The sequence below is a fragment of the Condylura cristata genome, unplaced genomic scaffold (genome assembly GCF_000260355.1).
Source record: "Condylura cristata isolate star-nosed mole 26May11 unplaced genomic scaffold, ConCri1.0 scaffold00017, whole genome shotgun sequence".
Classification (NCBI taxonomy): domain Eukaryota; kingdom Metazoa; phylum Chordata; class Mammalia; order Eulipotyphla; family Talpidae; genus Condylura; species Condylura cristata.
In genome coordinates, this window is record NW_004567118.1 from 43,815,627 (window position 1) to 43,820,930 (window position 5,304).

General features: G+C 35.8%; 1 protein-coding gene across 2 annotated transcripts in view; it reads right to left on the reverse strand.

Moving 5' to 3' along the window:
- The window catches only part of LOC101631432 (chromosome unknown open reading frame, human C9orf3), a 403,160-nt gene extending 398,349 nt beyond the window's left edge, over positions 1-4,811 (reverse strand). Inside the window, exon 1 of one of the 2 annotated variants that reach the window (XM_012726242.1) lies at positions 4,728-4,811. The gene's annotated coding sequence lies outside the window, so the exon portion shown is untranslated. The remainder of the gene's footprint in view (positions 1-4,727) is intronic. The other variant, XM_004684919.2, reaches the window with a different exon arrangement.
- Between the last annotated feature and the right edge of the window lie 493 nt (positions 4,812-5,304).

Here is a 5,304-nt window from a genome sequence, read left to right on the forward strand (position 1 = left end):
AAAAAAAAAAAAAAAACAAGCTCCCCTGGAAGTATGACTTTATCGAACATAGTAAAGAATATTTAAAAATATAATCTACATGTCATTATCGTCCATTTTACAGAATGTAATTCGTTCTCAACCAACACTGCATATATATTTAATTATCTGTTATGTTAAAATAAATATACAATGACAAAGAGCAAAAAAGAACAGAATGGGGGGAAAGGCAGGGGAAAAGAAGAACACATCTAAGCATTTGAGATGTAAGGGCATGTTGACATTTATTCTACCAAAGAGAGCAGACTTCATAATGAGATACTCAAAAGCAAAAGGAACAGTCTGAAATTAGGTGACAGCACAGATCTATGACACTTTGAAAAGCAGTAAAGAACCACAAAATCAGATCAAGAAAACATTGAAAAAGAAAGAACAACAAAAACTGTTCACTTAAAAAATACTATATAAAAAAAAAACAAGCCAGATAATTTCCAAGACTTTTTTGAAATACTACAAGAGTGATGTAATGAATTGATAAGGTCAAAAATAGCTGACAAAGAAGAAGCTTAACAGATGAGTGAGGAGAGAACATTCAGAAAGCCTTATTTCTGGTTTCAATTCAGAAATTGAAATTGAACGAATCCAATTCAATTCTTAGGCTACACACAATTGCTTTTCCAATTATTTCTATAACTTACACTAGCTATTTTCTCCCTTTTCTAAAATTACCGACTCAGTGCCAATAACCTTTGCCTGAATTCCACTTAGAAAACCAATGATACATTTGTGACATCTTCCTTACCCAAAACACCTTCACCTCTGAAATATTTAATTTTCATATTCTAACCTAGAATACGACCTTCTATTCTTCCTGCTCTTTCTCTTGCTTACTTGCCAATGATTTTTACTTTTTTTTGTTGAGATTCGGTCTTTGGCTTTTTTATTTCTTCCAATCAATCTAATCCTTCTGATTTCAGGGTAGTGGTTCCAACTGGAGAAAACTTGCCCTTTAGAGTACAATTGTCAATTTCTGGAGATACTTTTGGCTGTCACAACTAGAGGGACCAGCGATTGATCTGTAAGCAGAGACTAGGAAGCTAAACATCTTATAGTACACAGGACAGCACACATCTAAGACATACTAAATTACTATCATTATTGTTTTCCTTACTGGTCTTAGATTAAATATTAGATGAAAAACAATAGCAGCCTAAATGTAAGATCCATAACCACTTTAACATTTTATATAAGTTATTTTGTCTATAATTCATAACCATGTTATGTCAGTTGCTACCATCTGTCCCTTTAGCGGCTCACAGTCAAATCAAATCACCAAATACTAAGTTCATAGCACATGAAATGAAATTATAAAAATAAATAATTCAATACACACCAGAAGTATATGGTGTATGCATACAATAAAATATTATTAGTCATAAGGTGATGAAACTGAAATTCTGATACAAAGACTAAATAATAAATGATTCCACTTATATAAGGTATCTAGAATAGGCAAAATTCATAGATAAAGAAAGTAGACTAAAGATTACTAGGGCTTAGGTAGGGTGGGGGTATGGTGCAGAGAACCGGAAGTTATTGTCTAATGGGTACAACTTCGATTTAGGATGATAAAGACATTCTGGAAATTTACAATGGTATTACTTAAACATTCTAAGTGTGCTTAAAGCTAATGAGTTATAAACTTAAAATGGTTAATAATAAATTTTGTTATGTATAATTTATCACAATAAAAAATCTTTTAAAATTATAGCTTTTGGCCCTCCCTGGTGGTGCAGCAGGTTAAAGCACTGCACTAAGAAGCTTAAGCCACTTCCGCATGAGTTCTATTCCTGCCTGCCCCAGAGGAGATCCACATGGCAAGGCAGACCTCTCCTGACCCGCCCGCTGCTCCCCTCAGCAGTGTACTTCATTGATCTTTCTGTTCTGCTCCCCCCTCTGTCCCTGCTGAACTCTCTCACCCTCCGCATCTCTGGCCTGTGCCCCAGTTCTGTATGAATAAATAGATAAATCTTAAAAAATATATATATATATATATATATATATATATAGATAGAGAGAGAGAGAGAGAGAGAGCCTTTGTTTTCAATAAGAAGTTTAAGATGAGTGTCAAAAATAAAATATGGATCACTTATTCCCCAGTTCTTAACTATGGACACCAAAGGAGTCAACACCAACTTTTAGATGGCCTTGGTTAACATGCCTGCAAATGGGCACATAACATGCAAATTTCCTTAGCTCACTTTGTTGTTTTGTTTTCTCTTGAAGAAGGAAAGAAAACTACATTGAGGAGATAACTTTATATGCGGACAATGCATAGTGGTAAGTTTTCTAAGGAAATACTTGTCCATATCGAATCATGATAAAATGAATATAATGTATTCATAAATGGACATGTAAACAACTGGGATTGAATTAAAAAGTAAAGAGGGTTCCCATGTACAGTCATAATTTAAACATATCTCCAAAATTCAAAACAGAAATTAAGTACTTTACTTTGATACATATAATAAAGTGAAATATTTGAAATCTCCACTCAAAACACCCCAAAAAAACACATATTGCATTACAAAGACATAATGAAAGTGAATTTAATAAATTAACATTTTCCCAGAATGTCTTAGATTAAGGGATTCAAGCTGGGATAATTTAATTCTCTAGTAAACTCATAAATACTATATATTAAATATCATTCAAGGAATAACAAAGAATTTTCAAAGAACTAGAACGCAATTCTCAAAGAACCTAAGGCCAAACCAGGATAATAATATTAAGAAATACTTTTATGATTCTTATAATATGCCTGGTTTGTTCTACGTTCTTTACGTATATTAATACATTTTACCCTCACAACATATTTCTGAGTACTCTTAGAATTCCTATTTCATAAATGAGAAAACTAAGGTGTAAAGGATCAACTTCCAAACCCTGGTTCATTGTGCTGCTAGTAACTAGCAGAAAGACAGAACTAGGTTCTGAATCCTGAAAATGCACTGACCCTTTTAATCACTTAATCACTATAGTTTGCTATCCCTTGATGATAGTGAGGAGTGTACTACAAAAAATACAGGCAAACCCAAAATGCAAAGCAATCTCTGGAGGTCAAACATAATAAAATCAACATATTAAAAACCATACAAAAATTAATTATATTCATAATGACTACTCTGAGACACAGAGGAACCTTAAGATCTGTTCAGGAGAGTTGGTGTTTAACAAAAGAAGAATTACTTAGCACCTTTAAAAAAATTCCACCCAAAACAATCGAAATGATTTTTATTTTTAGAGAGGTAAAAATCAACTATCCAAAATCACTCATTCCTTGAGGGATTGAAACATAAGGGTTAGACTGAGCAATCTTTTCTGCCATTTATCTCATTTTTAAAAGATGAGGAGGAGGGGGAGGAGAATTTATGTGCTGGTGTGTGTAGGGTGATGATAAATTAAGCTTTCTGGGTGCTTTCATTCAAGATTTATGATAGAACTTAATACTAAAAATATTAGAAAGTGTTAAATCATTTGAACAGATGAGTAAAGAAACTCATAAAATTGTGTGTGACAATAGTAAAAAGCCTGGAATTTACTAATAGTGGTTTTTAAAGAAAAAGAAATACAGGCTTTGAAATCATACACAGACCTAAATTTAAAACCTAGTTCTGCTATTTATTTACTGTGAATGTTTGTCAAGTTAGTGTCACAAAACTGAGTCTTAAGTTTCCTTCTCTGTAAACTGGGGATATTAATTCCTAATTAACAAGGTTGTATGAGTTGAGAAGAAAACAAACAATAGGCCAGGAATATATAAGAGAATCAACAATGAGAAACTACTATAATTCCTTTCTCTATTATGGCTCCCACATATTCGAAGAATCAAATATTACCAATCTAATTAACAAGGTCATTGATAGGGTATTCAAAAATTAAACACACAAAAAGTACAAAATCAAACCTAAATAAGATAAAAAATGTATGAATCCTGTTTCTCCTCTCATATCTATTCTCGTTGGTTATGACTTGTATTCCAGCGTTAATTTTAAAGGATTTCGTTGCTTATTTATTTTGATAGCTGCCTTTGTAAGATACAAAGTATCATCATTGCTAGAATCTAAAATAAATACATGGTCAAGGTGCGTTATAATGAAATTCTGTAACTTTCATCTCAACAGTTTTCACTGGATCCATGTGGATCATTTCTTATGACAACAGTCTCACATTGCAGCGGCAATCCCTTAATACCTCCCCCCACGCCCCTAAAGCGTTAATGAACAAAACTCCAGACTGACGACTCTCAAAACTTGGCGCTCTCAGTAAGGATTCTCTGGGTAAAGGAGGTGGATGGGTTTCACAGCTCTCGAGAATGAACAGAATATGTAAGAATTCTGTCTCTTTAAACAGACTGGGGCTGGGAGCAAACCGGGCAGGTGAGGGGGGCCGGAAAGCAAGCGAGAAAGGAGGCAGCAACTCCAAGCTGAGCAAGGGTCTGTGGCCCCCAGGAGAGAAAAGTAACCACCCACTGACAACCCGACAGAAGTGGCCGCTTAGCCCGGTCCCGGGATTGATGGGATCAGTCTCAGGATTCCTGGAGGACTGACAAGGGCAAGCGTTCTCTGCGGTCCTGGATTTGATAAAGAGCCCCCGATCGCCTGGAGAACGCGAAGCTACAGTACCCGACTCCACCCCTGCGCAAAAGAAGAGGAAGGCAGCAACCCAACCACTAGCTCACTGGTTACCTGTATCAGCCGCCTGGCCATCGGTCTCCACTTCCGCGGACTCGGGGTTACCACGGGCGACCTGAACACGTGCCTAGTGGCGTCATCTAAACGCGCCCCGATCACAGTCCTCTTGGCCCGCCCCTGGAAGAGGAGGTGGAGAAAGAGAGAAGGTCTGCGCAGGCGCATGATTGCCTCTTTTCTGGGAAGCCAGAGAGATTGGATGCTTCCGGGACTGTAGGATTAAATTGTTAGCCCCACTAAAAATAACTGCTAGTTGATAAATCTTTTGGGTTTGAGAGGAAAAAAAAATGCTATTGAAATACAGAAGTACACGTTTCATTTCTCTTTTACTGTCTCAGCTGTGTATGACTGTTGACACATTCCACTCCATTAAAATCCTGGTGAAAATAGAATTTTAAAACTTGAAGTCAAGAAAGGTGACTCAAATATTAACAAGTTATTATAAAGGTGGGTTTCCATTCTCTTTTTGATCATTCGGTGTAAAATTAATTCAGAAAACTGGAAAACTTAGTATATGGCAATTTAGTATATGGCAATAACAACAGAAGTCAAACACCTGGATCTGAAGTATCTT